The 18,479-nt window shown below is 48.5% G+C and overlaps 1 long non-coding RNA gene across 1 annotated transcript; it reads left to right on the top strand.

Annotated features, from left to right (window-relative positions):
• The first annotated feature begins 13,913 nt into the window (after window positions 1–13,913).
• On the top strand, window positions 13,914–17,060 carry LOC309814674. Its single transcript, XR_014295736.1, has 3 exons — window positions 13,914–14,133; window positions 14,242–15,175; window positions 16,973–17,060. It is a non-coding gene; the product is annotated as an uncharacterized lncRNA (long non-coding RNA).
• Window positions 17,061–18,479: the final 1,419 nt, after the last annotated feature.

Raw genomic sequence — 18,479 nt, 5'->3', positions numbered from 1 at the left:
GAGAGAATAATTCTTTCATCGAGTTAAGTGAGATAAAAACACCCAGGAGGTAAGAAAACTGAAATGGCATTGTTTGCATTTATACATAGCTGGCACCTTAGTTACCAGCAGATTTACTAAAATTAATCACACGTTTACTGAGTGAGTGCTGTGTAATGCTGGCCTGTCCTCTGCGGAATGGGGATCGGTAGTAGGATTTGACACCAGGATTTGGTGGAAGTTGGAGGTAGGAGGTGGAGAGAATGCAGGGGACAGAGGGGCTTGGGTGCAGCGCGATTTTGGTTTCCCTCAGGACACCTTGGCATGTTCTCAGTGGCCTTGTGGTCCCCCTGGCGTTTGTGAAGACGGGTCAGCTGGGAAAGGCAACAGAAGCCGTCTCCCTGTGTCTCCCTCTGTCCCCACCCCCCCATGTTTTCATTAGGTTGGTATCAAGAAAAGGCTCAGCACCGACTTTAATTTGATACTAAATTTAAGGACTTAAAAAATGTCTTGAAGGAAAAAAGGAGACTGAGACAAACATCCCTTTCGAAAAAGGAGAGCAAACCTTTTCTCCATTTGAGTGTTTTTTTAAATGGTCAAGGGGCCTTTGCCCATGGAAAGAATTTACATGGCTTTTAATAACAGTCAGTGGTACTGATTAAAATTCCCCTAAATAATTAGCCCCACTTACAAACTAGGTGAACTAAATCCCCTTTGAATTTAAGGTAGAACATTTTAAATTATATTTATAAATTTTTTATTTCTGATTCTCCCAAAGCTTTCAAGAGGCCTAAATAGGGCAGTTTTAAAACTTAACTTTCAAAATCTCAGTAAGCACTTAGCTAACTTGTATACGTACAGTAAATCTTGTGTGTATTGTTTGTAAATGTGAATGAATGTGACCTCCGCCAGGGGGCGCCTTGATTCTCTCCCGGACAGCAAGTCTCCGGACGTTGAGTCAGTATTAACAAATACAGAAGCGCTCAGTGGAGGTGGCTCTGTTCATTGAAGTTGGCCGGCCCCTCGTCAGGCTCTATCACTCTGTGTTACCACTGTTTATCCAGCACCTTTCAAACCAAATGGATGTAACATTGCTAAGTCCACAGAAACGTACTGTACCTTATGGAGTGGTTTCGCCCCCCCTCCACGCCTCACTTAGAGGGGCTGAGTGCACCCCACACCTCACGTTTCAAGAAGCACGTGAGGCCCTTCCCCCCAGGATCCAGCCACGCTGTCTCGGGTGATCCTGGCCTCCAGGTTTCCAAATGTCGGAATGTCAGAGCCAAACCATAAAGTTGCTTGAAGCTAAGCTGGGCTTGGGCTGTGATTTCCCAGAGGCGATACACGGGCAGTGTGGTGGTCAGGAGAGAAGGAGAAATCAGAAACAGTTGGTTAGACCTGCCCTGTTGGCACTTGGAGCTTGTCCATGACGAGCTGGCTTTGCTCCTCCCGAGAGCCTGTTGCCAGCCCCTCCTGGGTGGGCTTCCCGCATGGAGCAGGGCAGCTGTCTGCCCTGAAGACCTCGGCAGTGAGCACTGTCGCCTGCATGGCCGGTGGAGGATCCATACACCATCAGGCCCTATTCACCCGATGAACGTGGGTTGAGTCAGAGCCATGTGGCCCCAGAGAGTGGTGGCTGTGGCCCTGCCCCTGCCCCTCATCCCGCTGGGCCCATGGACAGTGCAGGAGTCAGTCATGGGCACATATTGCTCACCGCAAATTCAAGTCAGGATGGGGACCGGGTGACAGAAATCACTGCATCTCATGGGGGTCAGACTGACCCTGGGCACCCCGAGGAAGTGTGTCGTCTCTGAGCTGCAGGCATCGTGGTCCAGGAGGTGCACAGACCCCGTTCCCCGAGGGTCTCCATGCGCGACCCACGCCCAACTCCGGCAGCAGTGATGGGCTTGGAGGTGCGCTTCAGCCAGGGCCAGCTTCATGATTTTCGGGGCCCAGGGAAGAATGAAAATGCAGGGCCCTTTGTTCCAGACTCAGGCAGAAAGAAAGGCTTCTTCCCCTCCTGTGCGTCCCTCTGCCTGCCCCGCCCTGCCCCGTCTTTGTCTTCAGGGCTGGTCCTTGGGGAGAGAGCCTCATGGGGGCTTCGGCCCTGCCTGCAACTCGGCCCAGAGGTCGCCACAGGGGCGGGGGGCGGTGGCATGGTAGGGGGCCCCCCAACATCCAAGGCTCCAAGCCCCAGCACATCCCTCACCGCCTCATAGCATTTCCCTTACAAAACACAAACCCAAAGACAAAATTCTTAAACTCCAGGTGACCCCAGGGGTGGCCCCTCTGGGTTCTGCGGGCCCTGTGCCACTGCAGAGGTCGAGCCGGGCCCCACTGCAGGGCAGCCGGCGGACGGCCTGGGTGCAGGTGTAAACGTGCTCCTTCCGCAGCAGCAGTTTCCTGTTTGGATGTGCACCCTGCCCTGGATATGACTCCAGCCTGGGGCAGCTCCCCCAGGCCCTGGGGGTCTAGTTCCGGGCTCCATTGCAGGAGGGTGGATGGATTTGATCCTTCAGCCCAGACGCCCTCTGGCCTCTCAGGCCCTTTACTGCCCAGGGAACAAATGGTGTTTCTCCTGCTGGTACTAAGCCAGCCTCCTTGAATTACTAAGCTGGGAGGCCCCCCTGGGGTGGGGGGAGGAGATCGGAGGTTTAAAGAAACCCAGACTCTTCAGTCTGCAGTGGGGACGCCCCAGAACCAGTGGGAAGGCTGCTGAGGGTGGGGGGTAAACCAGTGGCCCTCAGCCACTGCAGCTGCCCCGCCCCCCAGGACGTGAGCCCTGAGGGGCCTCAGGATGGGGAAGCACAGGATGCTGTGCCAGAGAGCTGAGGTGCACATCAGAGGAGTGATCTCAGTGAGCCTGGACTCTTGCATCTTCCCATACACAGGAAAGCGGATGTCTGGTTTTCTTTAATTAACAGTGATCTTTGATGTCCCATCTACCTGGGGTTTGTTGCAAACCCCCCTCTGTATCCTGGCTTCTCCCTTACCTCTTCAGAGCAGTCCCTCACAGGTATCTGAGAGTCTGCCTCCCAGCTTGAAGTTCTTAGGAAGTCTGCTGAGTAAAACATAGTTCTCAACTTTTAGGTTGTGCTTTTTTTGCCCCAGTTGATGACCTTTATCTGTGGGCTGTCCCCCTCCCCCCCCCCTTTTTGGCTTGTTTAATAACAAGCAGGTTTGTGACTCTGCCTGAAATGCCCAGTTTCTTAGGAGGACCTTTAACATTTTTTGTCAGTGTTTTATCCACATTTTTTATCAGTGATAGAACTGCACAGGTCGTGCATAATTAAAAGTCTAGCAAACCATCACTTTATTTCTACAGCTCCTAAACTTTTCATTACTTGAATTTTTGGGTACTCCAAAATACAAGTGTATCTAATTCTTTATCTCGTTTACTATATTTCACATATTGGACATTACAATAATGACTGCTTTTCGAATATGTTCTACCCTATTCTTATTTGTACTCTAAAATGAGAACGTGAATAGGCTTCGGGAGAGGCAAAATAAAGATACTGTATACTGTATTTTTTTTTTTTTTTTGCCGTACGCGGGCCTCTCACTGTTGTGGCCTCCCCCGTTGCGGAGCACAGGCTCCGGACGCACAGGCTCAGCGGCCATGGCTTACGGGCCCAGCTGCTCCGCGGCATATGGGATCCTCCCAGACCGGGGCACGAACCCGTATCCCCTGCATCGGCAGGCGGACTCTCAACCACTGCGCCACCAGGGAAGCCCCTGTATACTGTATTTTTGATTTAAAAAATCTGTTGGTTTGTTAAGGAGGGTCTCAGCTCAGGGTCTCAAGAGCTCAGCATCCAAGTTTCTCGGCCACCAGGTGGCGCTGCAGAGCGGCCCCGGGATCGCCTCACCTGGACCAGCTCCAGGGTCACTTCTGCTGGACACTGTGAACAGACTGCAGGATGGGTGACCAGGGTCTAAACAGGCGATTGGATGAACACACGTGTGCACACGCACAGACACACGCTTTATCAACAGTGGGTTGTGTTTGCCTGCTGTTACTCTTCCAGCCCCAAGCCATACCCAACACTGTGTGGTGGAAGAGGACCAGCTGGACCTCTGCTCAGCTCTGACCTGGGCCACTTGCCGTGCTTTTGGCGGGGGGTGTTAATGGCATTGCACATTGCAGGTAAGCTAGCTGCCTGGTCCTTGCCCCGTAGATGCTGATAGTGCCCCCAGCATTGGGACAAATCAGCCATGTTCTCACACGCACTGGGGTGGGGTGCTGTCCCTTGTCACGAGCCAAGACAGCGCCCCCTGCCCCTCCCTCCAAGCACCATGTGACGTCAGAGCAGCAGCAGCCTGGTCCCCACCCTGCTGTCCCCCGTAGCCACCTGGAACTATTAAAATGGAAATAAAAGGAAATCAAATTCATTTTTTTGGCCACACTGCCATGTCTCAGATGCTGGATGGCCCCGCGTGTCCCTGGCTCCCATGGACGGCACACACAGTCGCCACAGAAGGCCCCTCGGACAGCACCGCTCTGGGTTCCTGGCCTGTGTCAGTGAGTTGGAGCGGGGTGGGGGGCGACTTTGGGCAAGAATCAAACCAGGATGGACGTTTCCAAATCAGTGGGTGAAGCTGGTGGTGGTTTGGCAGGTACCGGGCAGCAGGATCCAGAAGTTTATGGAGAGGCTACGGCTGCTCTTTTAGTTCCACCTCCCAGATCCCTAGTTTCCAAAGGAAAACAGCTGGTGCCTCCAGGGAACAGGAGGAAACCGCTGGTGTCAAACTGCAGTGAGTGGCAGGGGTGAAAATGGGAGGTGTGACAGTGCTGACTTCTGATGTTTTCTCTGGACCAGCACGGTGTCCCAGGGTTGGAATGCCTGCATCTTTGCCACCTGATGGCTCCCAGGTGCCCTGGGCTTGGCCCTCGGGGGCGGTGAGGGCATCTCCACTGAGGAAGGAGCTCTGCTTTCCTCTTTGGGGTTTTGTTTTATGGAAATACATAATTTTTTGTTTATTTGAAAAACAAAGCACAGCCAGCAACCCCAAAAGTACAAAGAATAAAATAATTCTTTCAAATCTCATCCTTCAGAAACAAGCATTTCCTTTGTGACTATCACTCCAGGCCTCTCTGTACAAACTGGGAAAGGGACCAGCAGATACAAATTCTTTTACAGGATGGGCTCCTATTTACTATTTTAAAATGAAAGTGTAACATTTAATCTTCATGGAATTTAGTGAAAAAGAAGGAAAACTAAAGGAATTTTTGAAATTCAGATAAGTGTTTCTTCATAAGAGAGGTTCATTTCTAAAAGATTCCTCTCACATTTAAAATACTTAGATTAGATTGTTTTTATGCCTATTTCATCTTTAGACATTTTCTGTTAATTCCCTGCTCTGGAATATGGGGAAATTAGCACCACCTGGGGCCCTTGGATTGTTTTTTTCCTAATGTCTTCTGATTTTTTTTTTGTTATATTATTAATTTTCCCATTTTCAAGGTTTGTAACATTTACATCTTGTTCTTTAACCACCATCCCTCAGGTTTTTTAGTCTTAAAAACTTAGTCTTAAATTTATATTTAAATGGGTTTAGAGCTCACCAGCACCAGTTTTTAACCATTATTTTTCCTTTTTTTAAAAAAAAATGATTTTGACTCATCCCTTGATTGGCTAAATTTCACCGTTTCTCTTTTTCCAAGAAAGGCTCGTGGATTTCTTGAATTATTGCCTACATGACAGCATCTGCCTTGTGTCTTTTTACTTTATGTACAACTTGGCTAAGTAGGACAGTTATGGGTGACACCTTCCCCCCTCGGAAACTTGTTAATATTGCTTTACTCCTGGCGGTGAAAACTGCATGGGATGAATCTGAGCCAACCGGCCCTTCCCCTTGTGTGTATGTGGACGTTCCGCCCGATGCACCTGACTTCCTGTGTCCCGGGGCTCCCACCCTGGACTAAGCTGGGTGTTGATAATTCTACATGGGATTTATATATTCACAGTGCAGGTTGTAGAGTCAAATGTGCCATCATTTCAGGAATACTTAATTCTAAATGAATGTATTTTCATCAGAGTAATATATGCACATAACCTAAGGGTCAAATACACTCCGCCTACACTTCCCCAAACCCCAATCCAATTTTCTGGTGATGACCAAATTCACATTTTCTCTTTCTTTTATATATACTTCCATATTTCTAAATAACATGTTTATAATGTTCTTCCTTGGTTTTTAGATTTTAGAAAGTGTTGAATAAGTTCCTTTGGTGAAAGTTGAGATTTCTCCTAGGACTTTTTGCAGCCCCTTGCCTCAGCTAATACAATTTTGATTGATTAGTGCCTTATGTTTTCATATTTTACATATATAAGTAACGTCTATTGCTTATCAGATTTTTCCATAACGAACATAGAGGTTTTCCCTGAACATCCAAAGGTTTTCTCCACCTTCCTTACCCTGATTTTTTTTTTTTCCATAGTCTTTTCTTTCCTCCCTTCAAGAATACAACCCAGGGACTTAGTCTTATCCCCAGGGCCTAGAACTGTGCCTGGCTTGAAATCATTACACATTAAATCCTTGCTAAGTGAATAAATCTGAGAAAATAGAGAGCCACAATTATATATTCTTTCTTGTTCATCCTTTGTTTTTTCCCCAAATTAATAATTGCCTGGAATTAATCATAGCCTCACTTTTTTACTTGCCTGTATTTCTATATAATTATAATTGATCCTTTTCAAAATTCCCAAAGGGCTATTAACCCCTCTGCACACTCTCCATGTTGCAGTGATACATCAGGTGGGCCCTCCTCCAGCCCCGAGCCTCCCTGGCGTCCAGCATTGCGAGCAGCTGTGTGCAGACGCCCTCCCCACGCAGGGGTCTCTGTGCCCCTCCCCCTCCCTGAGGGTCCTGCTTCCTGGTTCCCCTCTTCCTCTTCCTTGTTTACTCCCTCATTTCAGTGGAGCACGTCTTCCAGGAATTTCCCAGAAAATGGGGCCAGAGGGACTGTTGTGAGCTGTTGGCTGTCTGCACTGTGTCACCGTCATGTTTGTGCCTTGGCTGGGACAGAGTTGTAGGCTGGAAATCCTCTTCCCTCAGGGATTTGAAAGCACTGCTCCATTACCTTCTAGCTCCATGTCCAAGTCCATTGCCCGTTTGATAGTTCTCCTCTCTCTGAAATTACCTCGCATGTGCTCTGAAATTTCACCAGATGTGCCCTGGAGTGATTCTTTGCATTGATTATGCTGGGAAAATCTCTTCATTTCTTTATTTTTAAAAGTAATTTCCACTCTTCAGTTTTCTCTTCTTAGATTTCCTATTAGTGGTGTGTTGCACCACCCGATTCAATCCTCTAATTTTCTTACCTTTTCTCTCCTATTTTTCATCTTTTTCTCAACATTTTCTCAATTTTACCTTTCAAACCTCCCATTCATTTCCACTTAAGGTCTCAGATTTTTAATTTGCACTGAGCTCTTCCTTCTTACCTCATTTTCTAATTGTTCCTTTTTCCACTCCTAACATAAACTATTCTTATTTCCTGAACCCAATATCATGTATTATCTTTTGGAAGATGCTGATTATCCTGCTTTTCAAATTCTGCCCCTGAGATCCATTTTGGCCTCTATCTTTGTGTTGAAGGCACTCCCAAGTGTCTGGTGATTCTCTGTGACTCTTTACCTTTGAAAGGGAGGCACTAAAAGCTACCCGGGGTTGCGGGGAGGCTGTTTGTGGGCGGGGTTATGGGTGAAGGGCTGTGATGCAGGGTGATTTGTACACATGTTTGGAAGTTTCTTTTGGGGATCCCAGGATGCTGAGGAGCTGAAGGTCTTTTCCCTGGTCTGTCGTTCCTTCCAGAGAAGGCAACTAATGTTCTGTGAACAGGTGGAAGAGGGGCCAGGGTCTCCCAGCAGCTCCTGGACTTGCACTTGTAATTCTTTTAACATGATGAATTACAATGACATGTTTTCTGATGTTAAACCCACTTGATCATGATGAATTTTTTTTAGTGTACTGTTGAAATGGATCTGCTGATGTTTTGTTAAGGATTTCTGTGTCTGTGCTCATGAGGGCTATCTTTCTTTAAGTTCCTTATCTTGGAATGTCTTTGATGATTTTGGCACCAGGGTAACCGTGGCCTTAGCAAATGAGCTGAGGAGCATTCCTTTCTCCTGTGCTTTCTAAGAGAGTTCATGGAAGGATTGGTATTTCTCTTTAAATTTTTGCCAGAATTCAAAAATGAATTCATCTTGCTGGAGTTTTTTTTCTGGGAAAGTTTTCAATTTCCTTAATTGGCATAGGACTATTCTGTTTCTTTGAAAATTTTCTTTTGAGTCAGTTTTTGCAATACGTGCCTTTCATGGAATTTTTCCATTTTGTTTAAGTTGTAAAATTTATTGACCTACACTTGTTCATAATATATAACCTCATCATCCTTTTAATGTCTGGAAAATCTGGAGTGATGTCCCTTAGCTTCTGGCTCTCAAATCAGTATTTATTGCTTTATTACATTTGTATTTTTCTATTTCTTCTTGAGTTGAATTTTATCATTTACATATACATTTTAAGAAAATTTTCTATTTTGATCTAAATTTTCAAGTATATTAGTACATAATTGTTTATAATATTTCCTTATGGTTACTTGTTTTTAAATTTATGCTTTGTCTTTCTCTCTTTCTTTTCTCTTTTTCTTTTGTCAGCCTTGGTAGAGCTTTGTTTGAGTTTATTTTCTTCAGAAACAACTTGATTTTAGTGTTACTCTCTTGCATTTTTTCTTTTCTTGCATTTTCTCGCTTACAAATATTCTTACCTTTGACTTCCTTTATCTGTTTATTATTTGTTATTATCTGTTTATTATTATTATGTTTCATTTCTATCTATCCTCTCTTCCATCTTGATTTAAATGCTTAATTCATCTATTTTCAGTCTCATTGATTAGTGCACCTTACTTACATTTTACAAATTTTGAAATGTAGTCATTTTCTTTTGATTAATTAAACAATTTTGCATTCCATTTTTTTAAACTCATGAACTATTTAGGAATTTACATTTTCCTACCATGATTTAAAATTTTTTTTGCTTAGTCATTAGTAATTTAATTCAATCTTGGTTTAAGAACATGTGAGTCAAGACAGGCTAGATCATGCTGCCAGAATGAATAACCCCTGAATCCCTGTGGCTTAAAACAGCACAATTTTAATCTCACCTACACTATGGGACCATCAAAGTTTGGTAGTTACTTGGGCACCCTGTTGCCAGTTGCTATGTGAGCGGTTCCAGGAGAGAGGAGGAAAGAAACTGAAAGCTCCAGGCCACCAGGGCCAGAACTCATCACAAAGTCCGACCCGATCACAAGGGGCAGAGGTGGGAAATGCAGTCCTGCTACATGCCTGGAAGAGGGGAGAGCTGTGTGGGGTAAACAGTAAGCAGTATGAGGACAATTGGTTGCAATTTGTTGATACTCTTTAAATTTAACCTGGTCAAGTTTTGTAAATGTTCTGTGTACGCTAGAGTTTATGTATTCTCTATTTGTAGAGGGTTGGGCTCTGTACAAAGTGGACATATCAGACTTCTGAGCTGAGTTGTTCGAATAATTTTTATTCACCTTGATCTGTGAGATTCTGCAAGAACACTATTCTAATCTCTCACCACGGCCATGACTTTGATTCCATCAATTTCTCCTTTCACTTATGTCCATGTATTTCGAAGGTGATATGGTTAGGTTTGATTACTGTATGCTTTTGATCTGCACCCCTATTTTTACCAAAAATGATAAAAATACTGATCAAGAGGGCTCATATACCTGGCCATCTTCTCTAATTCACTGCTAACTGGTGCTAGTCGTCACTACAGCATATGGCCAGGATTTCCTTTTATCCTCCCAGCACAGCTATAAGGCCACTGCGATATTATTCCTGATTTATTCCTGAACACAGATCCCAGACCAGACCCTCAATGACCCAGTTCCTTCCTCCACCCATGCTGCTCTCAGAAAAGACAAACTGCTGTTTGAGGCCAAAATAACCATGAAAGACCCATTTTCCCCAGCAGCTGTTTTGGTGGTTGTGTGTGTGCAAATACTCGTACTATGGAAACAAGCTGTTCAAACTGTGTCTTGCCACTCTGCCAAGTTGCAGGGCAGTTACCTGAGGGCAGGTGATGTGTGTGTCTGTACATGTGTCTGTACATCGTCAGCACCTAGCGCAGAGTGGGGCTTAGCAACACCAGGACCAAGAGGGACAAAGGGATACGAGCTGTGTAGTGGGGTGGCGTGGCGGTGGGGGTTGGTCCCTGGTCTGTAACCTTCTTCCTTCTGATTCCTTCCCTGAATCTGTATTCCCTTTTCTGTAGTTCATTTCCTGCGTCATTCTCATCAGGGGTCCCACAAAGCAGTGCTGAACCCAAACACCTTCCTCGTGGACCTCGTGACCCCATCCCCCTTGGTGTCTCCATGGAGCCTGCCTGAGCCTGGCACTCTCTCTGGCCAGACCCCAGCATGGGAGGCAGCCCGGCCAGGCTCCCATGATGACTGAGGTCTGCAAGGGCCCCCCTCGGCCCTTCTGCAAGAAGACTTTGTTTTCAGTACATCCACTGACACCACAGGGTCTCTCCTCTGTTTTCTGGTTATTTTATATTTTCTGATTTTTTGGTTTTTGGGGTTTTTTTTGTTATGCTTTCTGGGTTTCATGCCCCAAGGACTGTGCAGGGCAGAGGTGCTTGTCATCAGCCTCTGGGGCTCCAGGCAGCGCTGAACAATGAACCGTCTGCAAGGCTCATTAATATTTCACACCTTGCATCAGCCAGATGCCCCGGAGCAACATCAATCATGATTTTGTAGAGCTCTGTGTGGTTCTTTAATGTGTGGTTAGTGTTTTAGGAAAGCCCAGCCCTGGAGCGCTCAGCGTATGTGCTGGCAGCCTCTCAGTCAGGCTCTGGGCAGCCCCTCCGGGCCGAGCCACCAGCCAGCCAACGGCACCGGGAATCCACAGAGGTTACCCCAGAACTTTCCACGGCTCAGTTGGCCTCTGTTTTCATAAAGTCTTCCTACGTGGAGATGGAACATTCACGTATGTGAAATTTTCCCTGGAAGAAACTTGCTGTGATGGAGGTGGTACCAAAAGTCTAAACAGATGAATGCATCAGGGAAAACAGCTAGAAGATGGAAACTGGTTTTATTTAGTAGGATTTTAAGTGTCTATACTTGCACACTTGGAGGTCTGCGTCCTGGGAAGTGAGTGAGGGCCTGGGTCCTGTGACCTCATCGGGGCAGGCCCAGCAGTGCAGGCATCGGGTCGGTTGGTCCAGGTGTTCTGGGCTCTATCCCAGGCAGTGTCCTTCGCCAGTGACTCCTGTCCCCTCCAGGCCCTCCCTTTCCTCTTTCCCACTCTGCCCTCTGGACACCATCCACCCTTCGTGTAAGTTCAAGGCAACATGCCCCCTGCCCTGGGGCTGCTCCATTTGGGACTTCTCTCTTGCGCAAAACAGCAAATGTAGTTTGTCTTCGCAAAATAATTTCCAGTCTAATCCAGTGGGTGGGGAGTGATTTCACGGGAGTTCTGAGAGGCTCCTTAGTGATACTGAACCCAGACCAAGTGGGTGACTCAGTGCCCCCTCTAAGGTTGAGCCGAGGCTTGGGGCCACCGACTAAGCCTCACTTATTATCATTTATTAATGAGGCAGACCAGACATTTCCAATGATTGGCTACTTAGTTCCAAGCCTAGAGACGTCCCTTGTCAGCCATCATTTTTATAAGGCTGCAAAAATTCTTCACTTTGCTCCATAAGCTTGACCTAGTTTTCCCATCAGGCCTTGGACCAGCAGCCGAGAAAGTGTTAAATGATCAGGAAGGGAGCGTGAGGGAAGTGGATACGGACCTTCCTTCTCTGAGCTTTAGTTTCTCAATTGCTTTAGACGCCCCTTTCGTAGGGGTGGGGGGATAAAATTTTGGATCCAGGCAGGTTAGATGACAGCTTGGCTGGAAGGAAGGCAGGGCCAACATTTCCCAAGCGTCTTCCGCCTGGAATCACGACTCCAGCTCTGCATGCATCTCCAGAGCATCCCTCGAAAGCAGGACGGGAAGGGAGTGTCCTCCAACCTGGCTGATGTCAGAATCACCTGGATGGTTTAAATGTGGTAGATTCTTGGACCCCGACCCCAGGTCAGAGTTGTGGGATCATGTGAAGTCTAGAAGTCTGTATTTTTTTTTTTTTTTTTTTTTTTGCGGTACGTGGGCCTCTCACTGTTGTGGCCTCTCCCATTGCGGAGCATAGGCTCCGGACGCGCAGGCTCAGCGGCCATGGCTCACGGGCCCAGCCGCTCCGTGGCATGTGGGATCTTCCCAGACGGGGGCACGAACCCGTGTCCCCTGCATCGGCAGGCGGACTCTCAACCACTGCGCCACCAGGGAAGCCCTAGAAGTCTGTATTTTTTAACAAGAACTGGGGGTAATTCTGATGATTAGTCTGTGTTAGGAGCCCATGGATTAGACATCCTGTCCCCAAGCACAGATCCATGACAAGAGCTGGGATGCTGATTGAAATGAGGTATTTCTGGGCCCTAGATCCATATGATCTGATCGGTGAGTCTTGTAGGGTTCTGGAACCTATGGTTTTTCAAAGCTCTTCTGTTCTGATGAAATTCCAGGACCACAGGGGATGGAGACCAGGGCTGCAAGCCCACTGCTGTAATGAGCAGTAAGAATGGCCTGCACCGGGCAGGAGCGGGGCTCCGGACTGGAGGGGCAGGGGTTTAGGGGAGTCGACCAAACAGGTATCTGTTGACTTCATGGCCTGAGCGAGTCCCAGACCCTCTGAGCCCCTCCGCCCCAGTGAATGAGTATTATTAACAAATAGAAGGAAAGATAGAGAGCTTTGGGGTGAAAATCATGATTTTGGTTTTGGTTCTGAATGTGAATGTGAGGTGCCTGTGGATTCTTCATCTAGAATCCATCTGAGCAGTGGGTAAAAGGCAAGACAGACACTGAGGAAGGAAATCAGTCTAGAGCACCTGCCTGGACGGGCATTCATTCTGGATGACATTCCTCATTGATGGTGACATTTGTCACCCAGAAGCGAGCTTGGTGAGAGAGAGAGAACCACCAGGAGGAAGAGGGCTCCCAGGAAAGCTTTCAGAGCTGATTTTAGGCACTTTTGAAAAGAACACTCTGTGTCCCATTGGATGACGTCTTGCCTGCAGGGCGGGGGTTACGACGAGGACCCTCCGCTGAGAGCCGGGCCGCCTATTCCTCCCGGGGCCCCGAAGCTTCTGGGCTGTTCCGAGCATCTGAGCATCTGGACCCCTCCCTCGGGTTGGGAGACTGGCTGGTATCCCCCTGACACCCAAGGTGACACCAACCAGCCTAGAGGCGCTTCCTCCTGGCATTGGATGATGTCCACTGGGAAGGAGACGGACACGTTTGTGCGAGAGACACAGGGGCTGCGCCTGTGAGACGTGGGGCCTCCCGGGGGACAGTCCCGCCACCCTTTAGGGTTTCTGCCTGGAGGTGAGATCACACCAACCTTTACCTCTTTCCCTCCAAGAAACCCTGCTTCCTTGGCCTTTTCCCAGCCCTTCCCCCTCCCTCCCTCCCTCCCAAATAGCAACTGGCCCTGAACCTGAACCTGGAGGAGAACCTGGAGGAGAAGGAGGATGGCTGCACCCACCAGGGGCCGGGAGGACGATGGGCAGGACCTGAAGCGGAGACCCTGGGAGGACGGGGTGGGGATGCGGGGCGTGTGAGGGTCATCCTGGGTGCTAACCAAGGATGGGCCAGGCTCTGCGGCTGTGGCCACATGTTCAGCCCCGGATGTGAATGGCTCCAGTCCCTGCGCTCTGCTCACCCGGCCTGGGCCTCCAGCCTGGTCCCCAGCCCCTTCCTCCACCCCCCGCCCCCGCCCACCCCCCCGCTCTCCTGGATGCTTGGGTATCTTCACAGTCTCCTGGGTGTCGGTGGCCTTTCAGAAGTCCTTTCCCAGACTGCGGTGGATGCAGAGGCAGGGAGATGGGGGCCCAGAGCTGCTTGAGTGCCGCCTGCCATTTCCATCCTCCCGCTCGTCGCTCTCCAGGACCTTTCCTTTCTGTCCTTCCTCCGGCCAAGGGTCAGGTGGGCGCCTTAGTCACGCCTGGCAGCTCCCCATTTCCTTGGCCACCTGGCTGGCGCTCCTCACCTGCTCCGCCTGAAAGAACAGATGCGGGTACATGCAAATAAACGTTGGGGAAAAGCGGCTTTGGGGAAAGTCTCCCTGCAACCTATTAAATCTCCCCTAAATCTAACCCTAAAGACCATTGCTTTGGACCTGCAGGGCAGCTGCATCCCGCGGGCATCACCGAGCGCTGGCGACATGCGGACACAGGGTGAGGGCCCTACATCAGCCGCCCCACATCCCAGTCGGCATCTGCGCCCGGGACAGAGGCTGCAGAGAGGCTAACCTGTATCCCCGTAGCTGGTCCACAGACAAGATCAGCCCCTCCCCACAGTCTGGGCAATTCACTGCACACGGGGAGAGCCCTTCGACAGGAGGCTGGTTCTGGAGGTCAGAGTAATTCTGCGGCCAAGCGTGATGGAAGCAGTGCTGCTGCTCGGGACCCACCCCGGGGCACCCCAGCCTCGGTGACATGGGCACCGTGGGGGTTGGAGTGGAGAGGTACTGATGCGTTGGGCTGGACCTCGTGGCCGCCATCCTCACTGGTCTCCACCCTCCGCCTCCAGGCAGCCCCGGCTCCTCCAGCTGTGCCTCTGGGAGAGAGGGTGGGGTGCAATGGGGGTGTCTCTTCCACAGACAGACGCAGCAGCCAGAGGTCACCATGCACCAGGATGCAGCCCTGCACTGGGTGAAGGTCACAGGGTTTTGGATTCTGCTCACCTGGCTCTACAGACAGGCTTCCCAGCCAGTCTCGGACCCACGTGACTCCACCAGGCTTCCGTTGAGCTTCTGCTCTGGGTGTTGGCAATACCCTTTATGCTTCTGAGACAAGCATTGGCCTTGGACAGCTGGGCAGGCAGGGACTTGTCTCAAATGCTTTTGAAATTTGGTCATTATGAGCAAGTTCTGTGGGTCTTACTGATTTTTGGACTCTTTAAAAAATGAGGCACAATCAAAAACTTGGTGTTGAGTGGAATGAACATCTGAAGTACCAAAAGACCCTGTGAAGATGCCACGAGCTGCTTCCCTGAAGTGGCCTCTGTTCCTCCCAAGAATGGGGACACGGCTCTACCGTCTTTGTTAACTCATGAAGGTAAGAGAATTTAATCCATCTTCTTTAATCCTTGGACATTAACTTGATTTACTATTTTAACTCTCGTTTCTCCCTGAAAAATTGTGAAAGGAGGCTTGCATTTAAGGTTGAAATATTTCCACGTTAGCGTTTTATTTTGACGTATCTTAGGGATGTCACTTCCTCCTGCAGATCCTCACAGAGGTGACATTGGACAAAGTGCCTGGACCATAGTTTGTGATGGGAAATTGAATAAGGACTAAAAGTTTGGTCTTAGGTGTGGCGTGGTATAGAAATCACTTAATTGATGGATTTTCTGAGCCATTTCAGAGCCTTCTGGGGACAGAATCTAAACTGACCACTGGAGGTCCCATGAGGATGTTGGTGATGGAGGATGGGCTCGATGTGGGCTCAGGGGAGTTAGAGGGTCCCCAGGCTGGCTTCCTTCCTCCAGGGGGGACGGCCACATACTTGGCTAATCAGGAGCTAATGACTAAGGGGTTTAAAGATCTGGGAGGACTTTTTCTCCCCTATTCTGCGTGGGTTTTTCCATGGGGAAGAATAGCATCACTGTAATATTCCTGGTCTCTCCCCACTTTCATATTCATTCCCCCCACTGAGTTTTATCAACATTACAGGTGGCTTTTTTTTATTGAAACAATTTTTTTAGAGCAGTTTTGGGTTCACAGCAAAATTGAGAGGAAGGTACACAGATTTCCCATAGACTTCCGGACCCACACATGCACAGTCTCCCCCATTATCAGCATCCCCCGCCAGATGGGACGTTTGTTACAAATGAGGACCTGACATTGACACATCATTGTCACCCAAAGGCCGTAGTTTACATTACAGTTCACTCTTGGTGTCGTACCGTCTATGGGTCTGGACACGTGTATTATGTGACATGTATCCACCAGTACCGTTTCATGGAGTAGTTTCACTGCCCTACAGTCCTCTGCACTCTGCCTCTTCATCCCCTCCTTCCGCCTGAACCCCTGACAACCATTGATCTCTGTCTGGATAGTTTTGCCTTTTCCAGAACATCATATATTTGGAATCATACAGTATGTAGCCTTTTCAGATTGGCTTCTTTCACTGAGTAAAATGCATTTATGTTTCCCCCTTTCTTTTCATGTCTTGAGAGCTCGTTTCTTTTTACTGCAGAATACTATTCCATTGTCTGGATTCTAACACAGTTTTATTTATTTATCCATTCACCTACTGAAGGACATCTTTGTTGCTTCCAAGATTTTGGCAATTACGCATAAAGCATCCAGATGCTGGACCTTTGCTCAGGACCTGGAAGGGCGGCCCCTGCTCACCAGCACCCCCAGGGCTGGGTGAAGCCCCATGTCCCTCTGCCTGGTCCTCCCTCCTCGCTGGCCAGACCCCCCCCCCCAGGTCCTTGGGGACGGTCCCTCTCAGAGCTGTCTCCAGAGAACATATTCTAAGGGGACATGTGTCCCTCATCTCTGGGCCGGGTCCGGCGCTCATTTGAGGCTGAGGATTAAGCCGGTTACAGCTTGCTGATCCCTTCATGTTGTCAGATAACTGGGCTGAACAGGGTCGTGACAGGCTGGCGGGGGGGTCCCAGCAGAGGCACCTCCTTCTCTGGGGAGTCCCAGTCCAGCACAGGCCTCGGCAGGGCTGGTCCTTCTACATCTCTCTGTGTCGTTCTGTGCCCTCCCCACTCCACACCTGAGGCTTTTTCTTGAACCATGGGACCTGTTTACCATCCTGGCGTCCTTTACCTCTACACCTGTTAGAAGGATTCCTACTCCTTTTCTTCCTAAATATGCTGTAATGTGCTCTCTCGAGGTCCCCTGCTGACATTTTTAAAAGAAAGAATTCACAACCAGGAACGTGCAGGAAGACGCTTCCTGCTGTCGGGAAATCAAGTGTGGGCTGAAGAGCTCCCTGAGTGAGTTTATTGCTACGACAAGCATTTCTCTAAGCAGGGGGGAGGCACGCGGCTTTCACAGCTCAAGCACAGGTTCGCACTGATTCCCTAGAAGACACGGGGCATCAGTTGAACTCTGATATGTTTTAAAAGATCCATATTCACTGTAATGGTTTCCTTCTGGGAAGTTAATTTCTCACCAGTTGTTTCATGCTTTTATTATTCCCATAGAGCACCCGCATGAGAAAACCCACAACACAACCAACAAGAAGTGGATTCTTAGTTGATTTTTTTAGCTCCCAGTACACAGTACAGAGAAGTCGCTTTTTCTAGTTCATGCAGTAAGGCAGAATGAAGGGTATTCTTAAAGTGACTTTGCAGGATGTGCTTTATTTTGTCAGTCCTGAACCCAAACTACAGAGGATCATTTTTTGGGGGGGACATAGTCTAGTCCATTCGATGATTCTTCTCAGAAACTGTCGTTTAATATGGAATGAAAACTACATTTCAATCATCAGCTTTTCATGCTACATTGTTATTTCATGAAGAGGTTGTATGACCCATAATAATAATTTAAGAAAAGGCCATTTGTTTATTTCCCCAAGCTCAATATACATATTTCTTCCATAATTTTGAACTTAAAAAAACCCGTCTCAGATGTAAAAATGTGAATTGGAATATGTAAACTCGTTGATAGACCTGAAAAACGGGGGGAAAAAAATGTCACATACTGGAAAAACCACTGCCGTGAATCATGGAAATGGGAGGAAGCGTGGGGGTGGGGTGGAGGAGCGCTCAGACCTCAGTCAGTAAAGGTGACAACGTCCAAGGACCCTGCCTCCAGCTGGGCGTCGGTGTTTCTCGGGGAGCAGTAACTCTCTGAACCAGAAAACCACCAGGTCGGAGTGAGTCACCACCTGGGCCTCAGCAACACCATGTCCACGTATTCGTTTTGCTGCTTTTTTTTCCTGAGAGGTCACTGGTGTTTAATGGAAAGATTTCTTATTAGTCTTCAGTCAAGGTAAGGCAGTAAGTGTCACTAATGTTATGTTTTTGCTTAGGATGAGGCTTATCCTTCCACTGGCATCGCCATGGGTCACTGACCCCCTCCCCTCCCTGTTTCCCCCCTAGACATATGGGTAGGAGTTTTCAGCCCCCGTTCTGTTGCGTATTCGGGCTGTAGGGCCCCCGTCCTCCTCACAGCAGTGTCCCCTTGGCCACAGAGCCCCGTGCATTGCGTTGCATTGTAGCGTCTCTTCGGAGGGCACCGCCCCTCACAGGAGAAGGCCTCTCCTTCCCTCTCCTCCTCCTATTCCGTTTCTCTGAGGGACGAGACCCATCAATGACTCTTCCACGTAGTCCATCAGACTGCAAGACACCGGGACTAAAACATAAAGCGAGTAGCCCTGATTTCAGAAGAATGGA

The sequence above is a fragment of the Mesoplodon mirus genome, assembly GCF_964341445.2.
Source record: "Mesoplodon mirus genome assembly, chromosome: 13".
Taxonomy (NCBI): Eukaryota; Metazoa; Chordata; class Mammalia; order Artiodactyla; family Ziphiidae; genus Mesoplodon; species Mesoplodon mirus.
This window is presented reverse-complemented; position numbering and strand designations above follow the sequence as displayed.